Source organism: Taeniopygia guttata, chromosome 2 (genome assembly GCF_048771995.1).
Source record: "Taeniopygia guttata chromosome 2, bTaeGut7.mat, whole genome shotgun sequence".
Taxonomy (NCBI): Eukaryota; Metazoa; Chordata; class Aves; order Passeriformes; family Estrildidae; genus Taeniopygia; species Taeniopygia guttata.
Genome location: NC_133026.1, coordinates 138,063,206 through 138,085,163, shown reverse-complemented (window position 1 = coordinate 138,085,163; position 21,958 = coordinate 138,063,206). Strand labels below are relative to the sequence as shown.

General features: G+C 39.1%; 1 protein-coding gene across 2 annotated transcripts in view; it reads left to right on the top strand.

The window, feature by feature from the left end:
• Positions 1–21,958, top strand: part of SAMD12 (sterile alpha motif domain containing 12) — a 167,381-nt gene that overhangs the window by 91,762 nt on the left and 53,661 nt on the right. Inside the window, exon 5 of one of the 2 annotated variants that reach the window (XM_072924000.1) lies at positions 1–21,958. This exon is cut by the window's left edge and continues 7,661 nt beyond it; it is cut by the window's right edge and continues 14,316 nt beyond it. The gene's annotated coding sequence lies outside the window, so the exon portion shown is untranslated. 2 annotated transcript variants of the gene reach the window in all.

Below are 21,958 nucleotides of genomic sequence, written 5' to 3'. Positions count from 1 at the left end.
TGTGGTGTTTCAAGGCCTGCAGCAAATCTTGACTGTCTTCTTACTAGACATCACTTATTTTGTTTTCATTTTTTTTTACTTAACCTTTTTCTTTCGCCTAACCCTGAAGCTTCCAGCTAGTCAGGAAGCGCCTTTCTTCCCAAAGCACAGAGTACTATGCAACTGTTTCTTGCATATGCTGCATACATGGCATCTGTCTAAGGCACGGAAGAAAATACTTGCTCTTAAAGAAGAGCTCCAGCAAGCTTAATTCTCAGCTGGTTTCCTTTGCTCTGTGCTCCTGTTATGCTCCAAAATGTCTGAGAGACCTTTTGAGTTGAACACAAAGTGTATCTGAAAGCACTGTCAGAAATTACCCAATAACAGTAGTTTATCCCTTGTCAGAGCATGAAAACTGTGTTCCAGAACTCAGCATGCTAAATTGGCTGATTACAGGTAAAGAAATCTTAACCTTCTTCTCAATATGGGTTTATTTTCACTAAATGTCCATATTCCTTTTACTCCTTTCTATTGTATGTCCTTTTTTCCTGTACAACTGCAGGAATCATTGCACTTGTTCTTAACACTGCTTTCCAAGACTGTAAAAATGACTTTGCTACCACCCATTAGACTACAAAAGAGCAGTCTTTATTGTATTTTGCCCATTCCAGTCAAGGACAGTTTCAGCACTTAACAGAGGATGTAGCTCTGGAATCAGAAACCGTGGTTGCTCATAAGAGGCTTTTCAGACTTTAGGCACTGTAAAGATGTCTGAAAATATCTTTTTACAAGCATGCACTGAAGGGTTCTGTATGTTTTTCATTTGTTTTAGCTGAAACACAATATTGTATGTGGAATGTGTATCTGAGCAGAGATAAAATATCTAATGTACATGCATCAGTGATGATAAACATAAAATTTAATCTATGGCTTCAGTTACTTGAATTTCAAGTGTCTGGCTTCTAACCTGAAGAATATACTTTCCAATGCAGTCAATGGTCCCTGGCCAACCATTGCATTGCTGTGGGACTGTTAGTTACCTTTAAGCTATTGCTGTGATGCTAATATATATTCATATCAAATAACCAAGTGATTCATCTGACAGGTAAAATAAGTTCCAATACACTGGACAATACATTGTAATGCACTGTGGATAGGTTTAGCACAGAATTGTCCTTCAATATGTGTAGTGTGTTCATTTGGAATATGAATAAGGAAACATAGGGCCTATGAAATTTGTATTGATGAACTTGTCTGGCAAGATTTTAGCTGTATAATATTATTATGTGCTTGCATTTTTATGTGTTTCTATAAATAGTATTGCAACTCAGTCTACTGCTAATGTAGCATTAGCTGCTTTGTATGACTGCAAGACCATGATTGCAGTTGTCTGCTTTTTTATTATTTTATTGATGTTGATTTGGGTTTTTTTTCATTCCTGCTTTTCAAATTTCTCAGAAGTCAGCCTACTGGTCAGTTTGATCTGGTATGTTTAGTCCTTCTGAAATAATGCATACCCAATACTGTCTTACATGCTTGATGAATATATATATTACATGTATATCAAAACATATATATATATATATATATATATATATATATATATGTCCTTTTTCACTCATGTGTAAATTGGAAAGTGAAAAAAACAATTTTTCTCAAAGTTTATTAAAAAAAAGTAAACTATCGTTGTTTGTGCTGCAGCCAGCCATGAAAGACTTAGCTAAATAGGAAAGCTTTCAGCAGTCAGTCTGTTATTTAACAACAGCTGTTTGTGATCAGTGCCAGTGGAAATCACTTGTTTTCACCATTCACAAAGAACAGGCTGGTAAAAGGGATTCCAGGAATAGGTACAGTCTTTCACACAAAGTTTAAATAAATCATATTGTATGATGGTGCCATTTACAATGTAACATAATTTTCATTTCTAATGAGATTTTTCCAGAAATCAGACATAAAATAAAATTAGGATTGTTCATAGAATGGTCTGGGTTGAAAGGGACTTTAAGACCATCTAGGTCCATCTCTCCTGCCATACAGGCATACCCAGCCACCTTCCACTAGCCAGGTTTCTCAAAGCCCCATCCAATGTGACCTTGAATAACTCCAGGGATGGGGCATTCATAGCTTCTCTGAGCAACTTGTTCCATTACCTCACCACCCTCACAGTAAAGAATTTCTTCCTTATATTCAATCTAAAGCTACCCTCTTTTCAGTCTGAAGCCACTACCCCTTGTCCTGTTGCTACATGCCTTTGATAGTTGTTTTATAAAAGAACTGAGGAAATCAAAGCCCTACCTATGCCTCTGACCCCTTAGAAAGTACAAAATTTTCACTGCTGTGTTTCTGTTTCAATCCTGACTGTCTCCATCAATTAACACTTTTTTTTGTCAAACTGAGTGTATAGCATTGGGAATAAGAAGACAAGAAATGCCATTCTCAGTTGGATCCAGTATTCCTCTGTCCCACTACTTGGTGTCTAACAGTCGTAGGTGATGTTTAGGCAGATCCTCAGATCCCATTCCCTCTCTGTGGTCCCATTTCCTTGGGCTCTCCAGCATTCAGAATTGGTGCATTTGGAAGCGTATTGCCCTGCCTAATTTTTAAGTATCCATTGAGAATCTGTCTCATAGTCTCTTAAGAAGCCAGTTATTCACAAGAAGTTTTTTACAAACTAAAATATCATCACTAGCAACCTCAGCGATGACAAAAGTGCCAAAGCCTAACTTGGCGTGCCTTCAGTTGGGTTATTCTGCCTTCCACAGAGACTCTAAGCAATCCTACTATCATGTGCATGCAGTAGTAGCTGCACATCCTCTGTATTTGAGATCCAGTAGTCACACCCCAGATGCATCAGATGAATTATACCTGCAGCTCTCCATTGATTATTACAGACACTTGGAATGGCTGGAAGATATATTTGTCTACACAGCAGATGACTAAATGTGGATTAGATAAATTCCCACTTGCTAAGCCTAGATGTAAACTCCCACGCTAGACAAAAATTGGTCTGAAAGCTGGATGAATTGCCCTCTTCACTCAGATCAGTTTTGCTAACATCATCTTGCTGATTTTATGAAACTGGTGGTGCTGTGCCTACATGAATGTGTCCTGTTTGTAAAGTGTTTGACGATATTGGCAGTTCCAACAAACATGAAAGACACTTAAAGCTTTTTTGAAAACGTAGAATAAAGTTTTGCTGTTTTGAATCCCTGAAGGTGAGTGTTGCCAAAGAGTTCAAAAGCATTTTGCTTCCTGTTGTTACTAGCATTTATGGCCTGTGCAATAAAAATTTCTAATTACTGGAAAAATTCAAGTGAGGCAGGAAAAAGCCCTCTCCTTTTTATGCCTTTATGAAGTTGCTTTCCTGTGTTGTGTAAAAAGAACCTGTTTTATTTTAAAGCTTCTCTTTTTCTTCATTCACATTCTTTAAAAGCTTTTCTGTATTGTAATTTTTAAAATGAATGTAGTTCTATTCAAATAAAAGTTTACTCTTAATGGCATTTATGCTTCATATGATAGAGCACCTTCATTTACTTAGTTATACGTAGGCAGTCAGCAGTGTTATGAACTGTTTCTTTTTACTAAGCAGTATGCAGATCTCTGGCATATTCCACAAAGGAAAGGGTGGGTTATTTTAAAGCCTTTATTTGACTTGATCATAAACCATGGGTACTAGCCTAGTGTTTTATGACATGCTCAAGTATGATTAATAATTTTAACTATGTTGGTTCCCCCAGAAGATCAATATTATAGAATTTTTCCAGTCACTATTTCAATGTATTTTAATTGAAATTGATTTCCTATAAAATAATAAATTGAAGTCTATTAACAATGGTCTTGTGGTCCTTGACATTTAAGTTCTGACTTCTAACAGATTCCAAACAGTTTTTAAAAAATACATTATTTACCTCTCTACATCATAAGTACTATGAAGCACCTGGAATTTTTTGGTGTTAACTCCAGTAGATGACAGCATAAATTCAGCAGCCTTCATTTGAAACAGGAATGTGAATGAAAAAGTGGCAGAGAATTGTTGTTTTTAAAACAGCTTATTTCTCTGTTGGCAGTTCGGCTACAGCTCTATTGTATGATATTAAAATTGAAAAATATTTTTATCAGTAAAAGTGCATGCCAGTTACATGAATTATTAGAAGTTACCTGTACAAAGAAAAGATACGTTGAGAAAATCTGCAGCGAGTAGCTCTGTAAGAACTTCTGTTTTTCCAGAGGTATCACCTGGAGGGCATTGAGTCAATCTTTGACTATTTTTCTCAGGGTTATCAACTTATCTCAGGGATAAGTTGAGTTTTAGGCAGTTTGTGCTTGACAATACCACAGTTCTGAAGCTCCTCAACCCCACTAAGTTTTTGTCCATGTCTTAGAGCTTATTCTTGGTTAAGTTTATCCACATTGTTGGAATAGTTTGTTTATGTACATTTGGCTTAATCAGTGGCTTCCACCTGAAGACAATCTGATTAGATACTCAGGGTCAGGACTGGCACAGTGTGTTATATCCAGCCAGCCTGGTATAATATGTCAGGACTCTGACTTGGGATACTTGTTCAGCTACACAAGAGGGCTGGATCTCTCTCCCCAGGAACTGTAGAGATAAGCATGTTAGAGACTTTTGTATTTGAGCAAAAAGACATGTCAAGGTTCCCTTGCAAGCTTGAGCACAGTATGAAGGCATGTACATTGACATGGTCTTGGAGTTTTGAGTGCTCTTCACTAGAAAGAGGAATCACATCTTCCCAGTCCATTTGTCTGGCACACCCAGCTGCCATCAGCTGGCAATTCATGAAAGGAGATGGAGTTGAAGGATCTCCAACACCTGGACCTGGAAACAAGTAATTTTGTTATATTCTTTCTTTACTGAGACCAGTTAAGAAGCTTGCTTCTGGTAGCATCAGTCAGCAGACTCTCGTTTTTCCACATTGAAAGTACACTGTTGTGTAGGACTTGCAGGAGGTGGATTTTGAAAGAAAGATCTTAAAGAAGAAAAGGTCTTGCACAGCAAAAGGAGAAGATTCTTACTGATTTTGCTTTCAGTGATGCAAATCTTCTGTTCTTGAAGTTTATTTTCCAAAGCCCTCTAAGTCCTCCAAAGTCATATGGTTTTTTGTTTTCTTTCCATTGTGGCATATGTCAGAGGTAGAGATGGAGAGAGAGCTGTCATCACATTTCCTTCATTCTTTAAAGTATTAGGTAATTCCAGTCTTCCTTAGGAATAAAGAGGAAAGCCTTCTTTATTTCTTTTAGTTTTCATTCCTCTAAGAACTCCTGAGGAACTGAAGATTGTTGTTAAAGTTGGACCAAGAAATTAATACCTCCTGCTCTAGTTTTATTTTATTTATTTTCCTGTAGTCTAAATGTTTAGAGGGCTGATTAGACTATAGTTGTCTGCTGAAAAATTTCTTTACTTTGTTCCAGAGAGTGTAGCTATGTGAAACACTTTTCAGCAGTTCCTGTAATTTTCTGTCATAGGGTGCCAGGATGGTCCAGCTGTATTTAATGAGTATTTAAAGAATGTTGGATGGTGGAAGGAGCAATCATCTTAGACAATGGATCAGATTTTAAAAGTATCAGGCAATTAAGGATGCAGATAAACCTTTGAAAATTCCCTACACTGATCACTCCCAGTGTCACAACAGTTATAATTCTCAGTCTAAACTTGAAGGTATTTTAAGCAAACAAACTGTATTTCAGAAGAAAGAGATAGGAAAGAGGAAGGGAATGATACTTCTACCTCTAAAGCTCCACTGATAAATCAGTTGTCACCTGGGTAGTTCTGAACAGATCTTTCTTTAGATTCCAGAGATGCTTTAATGCCCATCTGTGTGGCTCCCATCCATTCTGTTACAGCAGTTGACTGTGACACTAAATTCTGATATTGTTGACTTTTGTGTTTCACTTCTTAAACCTGGAAAGTTCTGAGGGTCATCAAAAGGCAGCCAGCCCTTACAGCCCATCAAGGTAATGAATGTTTTTTTGCTGGGATGTATCTTCATACATTGAGACACTGTGAGCTTTTTTGTCTTTTTCTAGAAACGTTTCCTTTAGGTGTAGAGGTTTGTCTCATATTGCATAATAAAAATTGTGGTTTATTTTCTTCTAATCCTAATAAGCTCTTTCCCAGTGAATTGTTATTTTTTACTGATATTTGCTTGCTAGATTTGTTTGTTGATAAGTTTTCTCTCTCCCTTCTTAAACATAAGCTGCTGCGATAAGCTGTAAAATGTGTGACTGTTGCTTCGTCAGCAACTCATGTTTTCCTTTATTATACTGTTACTGCTGTTCTTGACAACTTTTTGGTTCTCTCTAGTAATGGAAATGTCACAGTGGGAATTTTACTTTACTTCTACATGGCTTAGCTGATCACAGGATAATCTGATGTGAGAATATGTGTTTTACAGATATCTTTACCATTTTCTTTTGATCCAGATGCTCAGAACCCAGGCTGTTTAAGTGAGGAATGCAAATAGATGCTGGGACAAGAAGAAAACTCCTTTTATCAGGGATGTATCTAGAAATTAGGAGCACCTAAAGATAATATCTTCCTTAAGTTTCTGCTGCTTATAATTAATTTGACTAGAGTCTTTGGGAAAGTCTTTAGGTGACTTAAAACTGATCCTTACTTTTTGTGCACACATTCTGTACCAATTCTAGCACAGTAAACAAATAGCAAGGGTAGCTACTCTACTAAGAAGAATCTAAATGTATGTCTACCACCAGCTGTGATTTGGTTTTATCCCAATTATCTACCTTTGAAAATTGGAGACCTCAACGTTGCTCTTGGTTCTTTGTGGGCAAATGAAAGAGTAATGCTCCATTGATTGCAGAGAAATTGAAGCTAGTGAAAATGAGAAGAGGATCAACCCCATTTTTCCTCTACAGCATGAGACTGTAAAGGCCATTCAAATCAATGAAGGGTACCAATGACTTTGTTGACCTTTGAATCAAATCCATAAACCTTTTCATAACTTAAAACCACAAATACAGAAACATAAAGGTTCTACTCTCTAACCCAGAATAGTCTTTGTCAAATTGAAAAATGCAATCTCTTGCCAGTTTTATTGTATCAAAAATACAATTTTCATTTTTTTTTTTTATATTTAGAAGTATTTTCTTACCTATATAAGACGTATTTTTCACTTGGTCTCAAAATCTCCTTGACAATGTGCACTGCCTATGTTATTTGCAATCCTAAATTCATAATCACTGCTGGAAATGAAAGTAAAAGCTGTACTTTTATCTTATACTTTATAGTCATGCTCAATGCTAAAATGCCATAACCAAAGATAAAAACAATTATACTGTCTTTTAGCTTAAGCATTTTGAAAAGTCTTTGTTGCATCTTGCCTTATCCAGCTAAAACTTTGGTGTCCAGCTGAGCTCATTGTTCACATTCCTCAAATAATCAACAAAGAGCAAAACCCGCCCCCAGAGATACTCTGTGCCCTTCTAAAAGAGGTGCCTGTGATAGGTGGAATATATTGTCCTCTGGAACTTCGTTCCTCTGTAAAATGGAGGAGTTGCCATTTAATGCAGGACACTTGAATTTAATAGAGGAAAAGTAGGCAGTAGCATTTCCTACTTTTTACTTTTCAGCATCAAGCATGTAACAAGTTATGTTACCCACTGCTAATTTGACAGCAAACTTGCCTTAGTATAGTAATTTTATTTCTTTATCTGTACCTGTTAGCAAAATCTGGTTATGCTATGCCATTAAATTGCACTTTTTTTTCTGCAAGTGATAACATCATCTTTCATATTCTATTGCTTTTTATTAACTTTTTTTTAAAATTGAGCCTAATTATTCTTCACTGGTAGTAGAGTTAAAGCAACACTTAAGTGTTCATAGGTGAACATTTAAGGAATTGCATGTTCTGGGTTGAAGGTTTTTAGGTTGTTTTCTTTAGTTGTAATTTAAATAATTCTTTAGTCAGAAGCAGACATGGTTGCATTTTATATATTGTCTTGGGGTAGGTTTATAGCTTACCTTTACTTCTGCAATTTTTCTCAGACAAGAGTGCTTTAATAACTGCAGTTAGATCTTAGTCTTCTGAGTTCTTCTTTCATCTGGATATGGTTGAGCCTGATATAAATATTAAATAAGTTTTGGGGGGTTTTTTGTTTGTGGATTTGTTGTCTCTGTGGAACTTATGCAGTCTTAGACAGGAAGGCCAGGACCAGGCCGAGAGCCCCTGGAATGCCCACTAGGAACTGAACTTTAACCGTGTAATTCATAAAACTTACTGAAAACTTCTTCTGTTTCATATAATTAATTAGTGCATAGTTTCAATTAAATAGAAAAGCCAGTAAAACCTCTTAAAAATGGAATAATGACACAGAAAGGTGACTGAAAAAAACAAGCTTCTTCATATGTCTTTTGTTTGGGCTTTTTGTGTCTTCTTTAAAGCTCTCTTGCATTCTCTTGCAGCTCGTTCTTTTTATTGAATACTAAAGCCTTTACCATCTGCCAAAAGGTTTTATTTTGGGGTTTCCTCTTATGTGGGAGGGTGATTTCCTCCTTCCCTTCATGCTAGTTTCATTGCTATCTTTAGGACTCGGAGCCTACTGGAGACCTTCCTGTCTCCTTTTTATTGCACAGTCTCCTCCTTCCGTGCTGCAAGTTCCTGCTCCCAGGGGCAAAGAAGCAAACAAGAGCTGAAGCTGTCTTTGAGCTGCCTGGCTGATGCCAACAACTTTTGTTTTAAACACAGGAGTGCAGGGCTGCACAGGCTCCTCACCAGCGTTCCCGGGTGGGTGTTTTTAGGAACAGTTCCTGTGCAAAGGCTGTGTGCAGCTTCCCTGTGCTTTGGCTGCAGAGTGCAGTGGCTTCTGAAAAAGGGTGCTGTAATCTGTAGCATTTACTCTAAAAGCAGTTTATCCCTCTCTATTTGTTAGTCTTTTACCTCAGCACATTAATCCAACCTGTTCTGCCATTGTTAAGACATCTATAGCTAGAGCCCTGTAGTTTCTTCCTCTTATGGGAACTTTAGATGTTTATTTTTTCTATGAACGTATCGATTCCCTATCTTTACCTTCCTTGTGCTGCAGAGAAAAAGAAGTGAAATTGAAGGTATTATATTTGCAGAGGGATAGAATTACATTTTTTTTTTTTAATTTCTGAGAGCAAAATAAAGCAGATGGCAGTCTGGGTTTTTCAGCATAGCTCTCAAGGCTGCAGGGAATACATACAGCTGTAGAGGGATGTGAGTGTTGAGGTGTTGAGCCATGAACACAGCAGAAGAAGGCTATGAGCCCTGGTCATGTGCCTTCATTTAAACCTTTGCTGTGGAGCTCTTCAAGGTACCTGCCATCATCTCTCCTTGAAGGAGATGCTACATGGGAGAAGCAAAGGCTCCTGCCTTTTCTCTTACGCCTCTGCCTGCTGGGAGTGAGAGCAGTCTCTGTCTGAGAATTGTGCAGTCCTGTTGCTGCCTGTCCTAATTTGCTGTACAGCTGAGCCTTTGACTGGAGGCAGTGTGAATGTGGAAGGCACAGGGAATTGTGCTGGGTGTCAGATCACCTCCTGAGGGCTCTGCCAGGATCCATATCAACCAAATTATGCCTCTTTTTGAGTGCATTTCTGGCACTTTTTTTTTTTGATATTTTAGTTAATCACTGGCATTACACCAAACAGCATGTCAGGTAGTAATAGGAATGTAATATTATTTTATTTGTGATTAGCTCATCTCTTGGGCTCTGAGATGTTCTAATCTCTGTCCTTCCATCATCACCCAGGTTTCTTTGGAGCTCTATAATTTGGTTTATTTACTCTCCCTCTGTAATTGAAAATTTTATACTGTTGATCACCATGAAAAATTTTCCATGCTTAAAAATAAATGGTCCATTTTCCATCCCTTCAGTGCATCTAGTTTTTCTGACTGCAGGAATCTAATACAAGGTTGAAATGTGGATGAGAAGGATGAGGGTGACCCAGGGTGTTGCCTAAATGCCTGAGCTACAGATAAAAAGCTATGCTGGGATTTCTGTTCAGGAAAGTGCCATAAAAACTGACTAGTTCTTAGCACTACCTATTTTAATGACATTCAGTTCCAAACTACAGGTACAGCATTGCACAGAGAGGTCAGTAATGCCCATTTCTAACAGCAGAATGGTGCAACATAACAGCCTGAGATAACATTCTCCTGAAAAATAAGAGGGCTATGTGAAAAAATTTCAAGCAGGAGACACATGTATCTCATAATTTAGAGAGCAAGGCTTTGTACTTCTGATTAAATGCAGATTTCCATGTTCTCCCTGTCACAGATACACACACATGCACATACTCTAATTGGATAAAACTGTAAACAGTAAATTAAGGATATGATTAAAAATTAAACAGCCACTGCAGAAACCATCAGTAGTAAATGCTTATTAACTTACACATAACAGCATGCTGGTTGTGATAGCTTCAAATTGCTTGGTGAAACTGATTTGCAGCAAATAAGGCCAGCTTTCTAAAAGATATTTCTGGGTTTCAGTAATCAGACCCTCAGCTCTGATTGCTTGGTTTTTTCCTTCACAATTTTTGCTAGCCTTTTTTAAGCAACTGATAATGTGCCTGACTTTCTTTAACTACAGTGGGTGAGGTCCTTAATCCTTTGCTTCTGCTGCTTAGCAGAATGAGTCAGTATGGGTCTGATCCTGCTTTGTCCACTCTCATGCATTGCAAGACTTCTGTGGTTTGCCTGTGTTTTTGTAGGGCTTCACCAGAGCCTCTGCCCATTCTAGGACCCACCTTGCTGGCTGTTTATTTACATGCTGCACGATAAGCTGGAGGGCAAAGCAGATTTATACAAATTCATTTCCTCTTCTGTACTAGTTTGAAAACAAACCAGTGGGAGATTCCAAGTAAGAACTACAGTTAAGCAGGAAAATTAAAATAAAGGCGCAAAACACTGGCTTAAACTGACAGACTCAGGATACAACCTGACACCCTGTTTGTCAGGGTGGTGGTAGCCATCCAATTAAATGATGGCTGCTCTTCTGTTGAAGTGATAGATGTGGTTCTGTTGAAGCAGTGATCCTTTAGAAGGGTTTGGCCTTCCTCTGAAGATCCACTGGTGGTTATGTAGCTCTTGTCCTCTGGGAATCCAGTAGGTAAGGCTGCTCATGGTGCTCCAAACCACAGATTATAACCAGGTAGGAATGTTTTGTTCCTCCCCCTGGGCAGAGCATTTCAAATAGGATGATGTAATATTATGAGTCATGCAGTGAGACTCAATGGCCCATTAGTAGAAGATACCCCCCCACCAAGGGAGTTATCAGGGATGAGTCATGGAAGAGATAAAGAACATTGCCCCACCTGGTTTTAACAGCTTATGAAGATGGTGATAGAATACATATGTTTGGTTACATCTTACACTGTAACCTAAGACACCATCCAAGTGCCATATCCATGTATGCACACTTGGGATCTCCAGACCAGCTCTACCTGGCAACGCGTGGCAGAGGCTGCAGTTTCTGAAAGGGGCATCCTTCCAACTCCATGGGCCCTTTCCATCTCATCTCACAACATCTATTTCCTATTCTCGTGTGTCTGGCACGTGGAGTCCATTGTGTTGGACGACAGGTTGTTCGGCCACCCTATTTTGTGAGAATTAGCATGTTCCCAGCCAGAGCAAGGAATTCTCATGAAAGCTTTTACAGCCTTTGTTGAGCACCAGGAGCTCAATGCTAGCTTAAAGTGTTTAGGGGAAAGTTGAAACAAGGTTTAAAAACCTCTCAAAATTGGGACTAATCTGGAGGGGCAGAGAAAAGCAGAATTTTTCCAGTGAGCTGGAAATTCATGTGACCAAAACTGGGGGCTGCTCTCTCCAGAAAGAAGCTGAACCTTTTGCATTTTATCTGGGGCTCCTGTGTTCATTTAAGCTGGAGACCTACTTCCCCCTTTTCTTCTGCCAGTCAAAATCAAGAAATAAATGGGTGTTTCTTGAGTGAAAGATAATTATAGTCTGTCCAGTATCAGAGGTGTATATATCCTGTAAAAAAATCTTTAATTCTGCCTTCCTATGAGAAAGTAGCACATCCCCTGAATTGCTGCCAAATGCCTTGAATGTGGCTGCAGGTGGCTGAAACGTGACTTTTGTTAAAGCACTGCTGGAAGATGATTTCTGTCATTAACACCTCAGCCCTCTCAGCTGTTTCTGTGCTTGTTCTGCTCCAGCTGGTGTGGTCCATATTGGAGCCATGCAGTGGGTGGCTCTGTGTTAGCTGCCAGTGCTGCAGCTCAGCATTGGCTGTAGCCACACTCTGGTGAGCTGGGCAAATGGTGGCACACACTGGAGCAGCTGTTGTCTGCTCAGGGTTGCCTTCAGGTGTTTAGACCATTGACTATGTTTTGAGGGATATACAGGCAGCCCTGGCAGGTGAATTTACAGTGTGAGTTTCTGCAAATAGGAGGAAAACAGTGTGAGAAGGGATGCTGTGGCTCTGAAAAAGGAGCGGACACAAGGCATGCAAACTAGGTCTGAGATGCAGAGTAAGGTGCCTGCAGCTACAGAGTGCCACAGCAGGAGTCAGGATCCTGGGCGAGGTAGGTTCAGTATTGGCTTCACTCTCATTTTCTGGGTTTTGTTTCTTCGCTTTGCAAAGCCTTTCCAGTATAGCTACATCCTTGTCCCAACAACCAATTCTCATGACAGAGAGGAAGCCACAGCTACACAACATGCCCAGGTGGAACACAGGGAGCAAGGTTGGAAACCCAGTGGCTTAGGCTGGTGGAGCTGAATTGCTGTCAGCAGCAGAGGGAAACCTCTCCAGAGTGGTCTCAAGTGTACAGAATACCACAGGGAGCCATCCTTTTTCTTCTCAATGTCCTGAAGAACAGATGGATCTGACATGTTTATTGCCATAAACTGTCTTGTTTTATCAGCACATCAGATCTAGGTACTTGACAGATGTGCCAAACAGAAAATAAAATCCATCCATGCCCAGAGTTACGTATTTTCACATCTATGTTTTCTATTCTGAACTGGTCTCTTTATTGTCCAACTTAGCCTGTGCAAAATTAGGAGGAATTGTTATTTATTATTAAGGGAAGATAGAGATAAATAAACTATTAGAAGTACACATCAATTTGTGAGGTTTAAAAGCATTGTTTGGCACATTCAGCTTTTTGGTTCAGAGATAGCAAAAATGTGTGAGATAGCACAAATGTCAGATTTGATGCAAAGAGGTCAGGTTGAGCCATACTTGGCAGTAGTGAAGCAAGATGTATATATTACAGATTGAATAACTTGATATTTTAAAACCTGTGTAACAATTGCAAAAACACGAAGTAAAAGCTTTTTGAAGCCATCAACATGTTTGCTCAAAAGTTATTTCAACATAGTTCTGAATATTGAAAGATGATTTTATTCACAGCTACCCCATTAGTGTTTCTTGCCCTCAGCATGCACTTGGATTCTTTGAGGGATGAGGAAGAAAGTGCATGTCTGTCTTTTTTCACAGCAAGTTCTCTCTCATGGGTTAGTTTGTAATTCCTCTTAAAAAAAAAAACCAAAAAAAAACCCAACAAAACCGAAAAAAACCACAAAAATAAGGGACTAAAAATTGTATTAACATGCTGCGGTATTTCCAACAGTTGTGAACTGTGCAGTGCAAAGTGGGTATGGAATATTTAATGTGATTTTAAATTAAAACTTTGCTACATATTTACTTTTATAAGGAAAAGTATATTGGATTTATTTGAACTTTAGACAGCAGAGTGAAGTTAGATCATGCAGGTTCTTGTAATTACTTAAATTTCTATTTATCCATGTATAGCAGTGGCTTCTGCTGAAACACAAAGTCAGACAGCAGACTTGGTGGAAGTCACTGGTTAAACAACTGTTGCTGAAGAGCTAAACTTTTTCTACTTCTGCAGGTGCAGAGATAATATCTTTTTCATGTTTGTTCAGCTATTTCAGTTCAGTGACTGGTTCATTCAAAAATAAGAAACCACTTGGGAGGAGAAAAAAAAAAGCTGAATAGCTTGTTTTCCTCTTTGAGTCTATAAACAAAATCTGTGTGGTAGAGGATGAGATCTGCCAGTTCTACACTCTTGAGAAATATGGCAACCAGAACTGACATGCAGCTCACCAAGGTAATGCTTCCTTGCTTAATGAGACCGGATACTTAAAAGTTTAATGATAAGCTTATTTTTGTCTTAATTTTGTAGCTTATTTGGAAACTACTGTTCTTCAGCATTTTTACTGGATTTCACTTTTACACTAACATCTATTTTATGACTGGAACTTAACATAAATCCCAAGTAATAAAAACATTACCTAGAATAATCTATCTTTATTCATGTCTAAATATAAAGAAACTGTAAGGAATGGAAATCAATTAAGAGTTGTGTGTGAAAGTGCAAATCATGTAAATAAATATGTGTGGGTTTTATTAACTGAATAAGAAATGCTGTACATATTTATACATGCTGTCTTTAAATTTATATCAGCAAGCTGAAACAATTACTAACATTTGTTTCCTACTGCCCACAAGCTTAGGACAAGTCAGTCACAGTCAGCATGGCTTCATGAGAGGAAAGCCCTGCTTGTCAAACCTGATTTCCTTCTAGGCCAGGGTAATCCACCTAGCTGATCTAGGAAAGCCAGAAAAATGTAATTTATTTTTAAAAAGGCAAAGCTTTTGTATACTGTCTTTGACAGGATCCTTCTGGACAAAATGTCCAGCACACATCAGAGCAATCATTGTATATGATGGGCGGGCAACTGGCTCATGGGTCAGGCACAGAGAGTCACAAGTGAATTGGGGTCACATCAGACTAGCAGCCTGTCACTAGTGGGGCTCCACGGGACTCCTTCCTTGGCCCTGTGCTCTTCAGCATCTTCATTAATGACCTAGATGCAGGACTGGAAAAAATACCAAGTAAGTTTATTGAAAATATTGAATAGGAAGGAGCTGTTGATTCTCTCAAAGGTAGAGAGGCCCTGCAGACAGACCTGAACAAGTTAAAGGGTTGGGCAATCACTGTGAAGTTTAACGAGGGCAAGTGCTGGATTCTGCACCTGGGATGGGCAGCCCCAGCTGTGTGTTTGAGAGGCTGGAGAGCAGGAGTAGGGAAAGGGGTCTGGGTGTACTGGTTGATGGAAAGATGGACATGAGGCAGCAGTGCCCTGGCAGCCAGGAGGACTAACCCTGTCCTGGGGGCATCAGGCACAGCAGCCAGGCATGGGTATTAAAATTCAGGTGTTTCAATGCTATAGAAATAAGGGAAAGATGTAGGCAGTTAGAGTGCTGTTACTTCATGGACAATGAGAGGAAAGCTGGTCATGAAGAAGAGGATGAGCACCAGTCTTCCCTGGGTTCACTTTTCCTAAACAGGCTAATTGCAATGGGGTGCTTGGAAAAGTTTAACTTCCACTGAGGGAAAAAAACACATGCTAGAATGGGGGACGGAGATGAAATAATGGAGGGAAGCTGGACACAATCAAATCATCACGGTCTCTTGAAATGTCCCGTGTGTTCTTTAGATGAGACCATCCCTGAACATTAGCTTTTAAGAACCTGTGAAGGATGAGGAAGGGCAAATTTAAACATGAAAATGAGGAAGCCTGTCAGCTTAACTTTGATATATGGTGAAATGCTCCTGAAAGTTATTAATCAATTTGTAAACACCTATAGGGTAATAAGCTGATAGAAAAACAGCAAGTATGGATTTATTAGGAAAAAAAAAATTGTCAAACCTTTCTGATTTCCTTTTGAGTAGAATAAGAGGTGTAGGAGATAGGAATAGTAGGTATGTCTTTAGTACAGCTTTTGGCAGTGTTGTGGAAAGCTATATAGCCTTCTTACAAGTAAACAGGCTAAAAATTAATCCAGGTGAAATTACTGTGAGGCAAGTGAAGGACTCCTTGAAGTCCTTATTGTTCATTTGGCAGATGGGGAGGCAGCCTGAAGTGCAGTGCTGCTGCTGTTACATTCTGCCCAGGTTGGTGCTGCTCATGGTTTTCATGAGTGCCTTGAGCAATGGTCTGGAGAGAGCAGTGTGCAAGGGACTAAAAGCTCCAGCGGGCTTTGGATATTGTGGAGGTCAGGTTTAGAGTCCTGAGTGGTCTTCATAAAATGCAGAAATGGTTAAAATTAGTAAGATGGGAACTCAGCAAATCTAACTAAGGCCTTCAATGAAGTGTTTTCCCCAGGAAGGGAAAACAAATGTGTGTATGCAGACTAGGGATATCTGAGTAACAGTGAGAGAGCATGTGATGTTGGGATATCACAAGCGGAATATGAGTCATGCTATGATATGGCTGGCAGAGAAAATGGGGAAGAAACCGACTCTAATCTAAGTCGGAGTCTTGTATGTAAGCCATAGGACATCCTCCAGTCTTTTCTGCTGACTGGCTGTCACTCTGCTGGGATAGTGTCCAGGGCTGGCTACACACCATGAACAGTACAGACTAACTGGAGAATGCCAGAAAAAGAGCAGTAGGAGTGAGCAGAGATTTAGAAAAGACCAGTGAGAAAATACTGAAAGAGTTGGGTCCAGGATGTAAGGACAAGGATAGAAAGAGAGGCAACCTTTGAAGTATATTAAAGGTTTTTTAACATTAAATCATAGGGTGTTTTGCCATACCATCTCCACCTAACCAAAGGTAAGAGGAAGAGGAATTAGTTCAGTTTGCACTTAAAGAGGTTTAGTTTGGATATTAGAAACTTAGCATAAGCATATTATAATGGAATAATTGGGGGAACTAGAGTAGAGTGGTAGGTGTGAGGAATAAGTAGGAGTCCCCTGTGTGGATATTTGTCGTTGCTTCAAGTAAAGGGGTAGACTAGATGATTTTTTGAAGTCCATTTCAGTTCTCTTTTGTGGTTCAGTCCACTAAAGGAGTATACAGATTAAAAACGTAAAACAAGAGTAAAAGTGATTTAAACCAATGGTTTCTTTGTGTTAATTTGAACTGTGATTATATTGAGCATTTCAAATATTCCTGGTTTAAATTAATCCCTTATGTTGCAGTATTAGTATCGTCTGTTTATGGAGGTCTTTTACAATGCCTTTTTATTTATTACAAAAATACTCCTTGGTGTCATAATCTTTTTGAGTGTGAGTTATACAAGCAATGATGAAGAGATTGCAATGTTCTTAAAATTGTTCTCAGGTGAATGCCATAGTATTTCAGTAAATTGGTTGAATCCATCCTGTAAAAACTAGACACCTTGTGAGACAATATGTACAAATAAATGCCAATTTCTTAAACATGTAAGACTTGTATAAAGAAGTATCTGCCCTCTAAAAATGAGCTGCTCTTCAAACACACAGCTCATCCAGACAGTAGCCTTGTATATCTTCCTTAATCCAGTGTTGTACTGGTGACATTAATTCAATGAAGAGACCAAAATGGAATAATGATAGTTATTTTTCATGTTTGACTTTTTTTCTCTATGAATTTAACATAAATATGTTTATGTTAAGTTAATTATGACTTGGGGTTTTTTTTCTGCTGCTGGGTGAAATCATATGGAAGGATTATTTTTTCCCTTTTCCCTGAAGAATGGAACATTCAACCACAGATCCCATTTTGTACATTAGATAGAGAATCTTGCTGTCTATTACTGCAAGTGATTTATTACTACCTAGGTCACACTGAGGAAGAGTGGCTAGCCAACAGGACACAGAAATCACACCACACAATGCATGCAGAATCAAATTATGTTTAATGTTTGATATTAACCCAGACTGTAAAATAAGACTTAAACAAACAAGAATCCTCAAAAAAGGAAAGCCCAAAAGAAAACAGAAACCAGAGAATTTCTGGGATAAATTTTCTTCTTATTTATGGAGAGCAGAGTGTCCAAAGCAGGGGAAGAGCTGCTTTTTGTCCTTCTGCATTCTGCTGTACCCAGCTGTCCTGCTTCCTCTGTCTCTCTCTCTGCACATATGTGCCACCCACCTAAGGAAACAAATAGAAATAACTGGTCCCAGTGTGGCACTTCAATCTTTCCAGTTGATTCTGGCCAGGAAGATTTCTTGTGTATAATAATAGTTTATTCACACTCCCAAAGCCTGTGCTTCTCTCATTGTGGGGAGCACATGCTCACCTGCTTGCACAGAAGCCCTGTCATCCACTGAGCTCCGTTTAGCCAGACGCCAAGTACCTTTCATCTGGGAATAAAGGATCCTTAACAGCCACAGCCAAGGATGTTACTGACTCGGATAATGTATTAAAAGCAGGGATGAAAGAGTTAATTCATTTTTCCATCCATAATTTTTTCCTTTGTAGAACTGATTTGACACAGTCTAGCGGGGTGCTGTTACTGAAAAATTGAAGCACCAGGTGTGATTAAATAAGACCACAAGTTTCATTCTCTCTTTAATTTCACATCATCCTTCAGCAGCTGTACCCTTTCCTTTCTGGTAGTTGCAGAGCACATTGCTTTTAAAGCAGGCAGCTTGCTGCATTGGTAGTGTGTACCATTGGGCTCTTGTGAATCAAATCTATTTGTGCACACAAATTATTTATTGTTTGATGGACCAAACTTATTAATCTGTTTTCTTCTCAAGTAGAAAATACATAGTGCATTTGGGTAATGGAGACAAACCTAGCTTGGCTCCTTGGTATTTCCTGAGGTTCATCCATGCAGCAGAACGTGTCATTCCACTGTAAAGGGAGTAAAAAGGGAAGGATAGTGGTGGACTTGAGATCTTTCTTCTGTTTCTATGAATCAAAACTCTATATGATCTAATGAAGTCACCTGCTTTGCTGAGATTCTGTGGCCTGCCACTGACACAAGGAGACTGAATCACTTCTATCTTGGCCACTGCAGGGCAGTAGTATAGCACAGTGCAGAGATTGTACCCTTGTCCCTTTGCTGCTGCATCAGAAAGGTGGCACTGAGGCCACAATGGCTATTAGTGGTTAGAACATGATGCCACAAAAAGAAAGCAATCACAGTTTTAACTGTCCTTTGCTTTAGAATAGTATTCCTATGTAAAACTGAATTGGATCCTTAGAATATTGCTGGTAGTTATTCCAGGCAATGTTTCCACTTACAAACTTTGGCTGGCCACACTTGTCAGCCAAGAGCAGTTCAGCACAAAACCATGTGGTTTGGGTTTTTTTGGTTTTTTTGGGTTTTTGTTTTGTTTTGTTTTGCTTTTTTTTCTCAAAGGAATAGGGATTTTTCTGTAATACTGTGACTCTGTTGCCTGCAGTAAAAAAAAAGTTGTGCAGAAGTGACACTGACCTGGTCTGAGATGTTCCAGTGCAGCTCTGCCATAACTAAACCAAAGAACAGAAGTGTGTGCTCTGTTGTGCATCAGTTAAATCTGATGTGTTGTTGTGCTGTGGTGTCAGCTCCAAGGCATACAATTCACAGGAGCACAGGTCTGGGGGTTTCTGAAGAGGCCTGCTGCTGTAGCTTTGGCTGCAGCTTTCTCCTCCTGCATCTCTGGGTCTGCACTCAATTTATTTCCTGCTACACTCAGTGGTGATGTTCATACCGCTGTGCAACTGTGCTGTTCCTGATACAATGTGCTGGCCCTTCTCAGCAAGTTTGAGCAGCATTTGGCTGTTGCCTATTTATAAATGTGACTGTGCAGCAGTCTTGCCTGTCCTCCAGCACCCTTAGCCCCCTGTGTAAACCAGCCAGTTTTGCTTTCTGAGGACTTGTCAAAACTGCACCCATCAAAATTAAACAGATGAGTTAAACAAGTAGAAGGGTGCCTGAATACTATAGCTCTTTTATTCCCAAGTAAACAAAGTTTAGTATGCTGTAGCATTATTCCAACATGAAAGAAAACAGATACCAGGGGACAGTGACAGAAAAAATTGGAGGTTCTAGAGATGCATCTGGGCCTGTGTTTCAGTATAAATAATGCCTGTGAACATCTGTCTCTTCTTAAGTTTGATCTTGGAAGGAGCACTGGGACCAGCTCATTCCATGTCTCCTCTTTTTTATATTGAACTCTGCAGATAAAACCAGCTGCCTGTAAATGCAAGAGTGTCCTTAAAAGTGAGCTGGCATCTATGCAAACTTGACTTAAGTTATGCAGGAAAAGATACTCTTTAAGAATCTGTGAGAAAACAAAAATTAAACCTGCATGGAACTCCAAAGGAATTTTTTTTTTTTTCTTTTCATTAGTAGACCAGTCTTCATGGAGATGGAGAAAGGGGCTCTGACCTTTGATCCCCTTTGTGATAGAACATCACTGTTTCATCCTGAGTTGTCTTAAGTTTACTGGTGTTAACACGAACATTATTATTTCTTCACTGTGTATTCACACATACACAAAGAAAGTGTTTCAAAAGGTGAAATTATATTTAAGTAATTGTTTCTTTTTATGCTGAGGAATGTTTTAAATTATTTTTTGAGGTCATGATGAAGGGCTTAGGGGATCTTTTACATTGTGAAAGTTACCCAGTTATGTCAACCTAAAGTATTTAAAAATACATTTGGCCCCCTTCAGAAATAATGAGGTTTAAAAGGAAGACACATTTTGCTCTGGATGTTTTGGGAGGTGGGAGTCTATAGCCTATTCTTGGTTTGAGGCTGAAGCATTAAACCTTTTATAAACCCAAAGTAAACATTTTCATGCCATTCCCTCTTTTGCAGAGCTGTTGATTTAAGGGAAATGCTAGATTAATACTGGGAAAGTCAGCAGTAGCCCTTGCTTCTCTTGCCAATGCAAAGCAAGGTGTTATTTTCCCTACTGTTTTGTCCATATCCCTTCTTTTCTTTAGGGGAATGAACTTCTTTCTCTACCTCAAAAAACTAATGCTTTTACCATCAGTGCTCCTTTTCCATCAAAGTCCTTTAATGCAGCTCTTTTCCTCTCCACATGCAAAGCAGCCTTCACTCACACCTGCTCTGTGATAGGATCCTTCTCCCCGAGGAGAGCACAACATCTGTTTTGTTTCCTTCATGGAGAGAGACACTCTAAATAAATTTTTCTCGTTTCCTACTTGCTAACAACCAAAGAGATTTTTAAAGCTTTTGGTGTTTCTGGAAACAGGAAAAGACAGTAGAGTACTAGACAGGAAAAAACGGCCATGGAAAAATAAATTTAACGTAATTTGAGCTATAATTAAAGGTCTTAAAAAGAAGTTGAACTGCCAAACTGGAAATAAAAATGTGCATCTTGAAATGAAGTACCTTTATTGGAAGGATGTGCTTAGGCTTGGCTCTAAATCTGCTCTGAGCTTCTTGGGTGATACCAGACCAGAAACTTAACCCTTATTTGCTTTGATGGTCCATGTGTAAATGTGGTGGAATTGTGACTTTTGGTGTTTTGTAGCACTTGAAAGCACAAGGAAATGAAGTTTCCTAAATAGAAGCAGCTGTGCCATTGCAGTGATGGCAGTTTTTCGTGTATTATACTAAAAAGGGTTTATATCCTTTCAAGTATGGGAAGCATTGTGAAAACAGTGTATAACTGCATCCCTGGGGAATCAGTTTGTTTTTAGCATAGTGGGACCTGCAGCTTCAGCAAGGGGCCTACTTGAGAATGAGTTAAAAGGTGTAAAGTGAAAGAGCTTCAGAAGGATCCTGTGCTCTGCCTGCTGCCGTCCGTGCACGTTGCACAGATTTTGGAAGCAGTGGATTTTGTTGCATACAGTCTACTTGCTAGTTAGAAGCCACACTGAAACCAAAGGCTCTGAGCTGAGCTGTTTGTGGGCTGGATGGGGGAAGATTTCACATCTCTGTGGGTGCTTCTGCTGTGGCATGTAATAAGAAGCTGTGATCAGTGGGAGATAGGGCACTCTGGCTGCTGCCTGGAAAATCCACATGTGCAGCTTTAAGCTACTAAATAAGCATTGCAACCTGCCGAAGCTCCCATTTGTGATATGGCTTGAGCTGGTGTCATACAGATGACTACTTCCATCATTCATAAATTCTTGAACCCATATGAATAAATGAAAAGATTTTTATCTTTTATAGTTGAACCACAACTCCTTAAACTCTTTCATGTTTACAGTTTAATACTTCAACAACATTACCAATTTGAACCCAGCACATC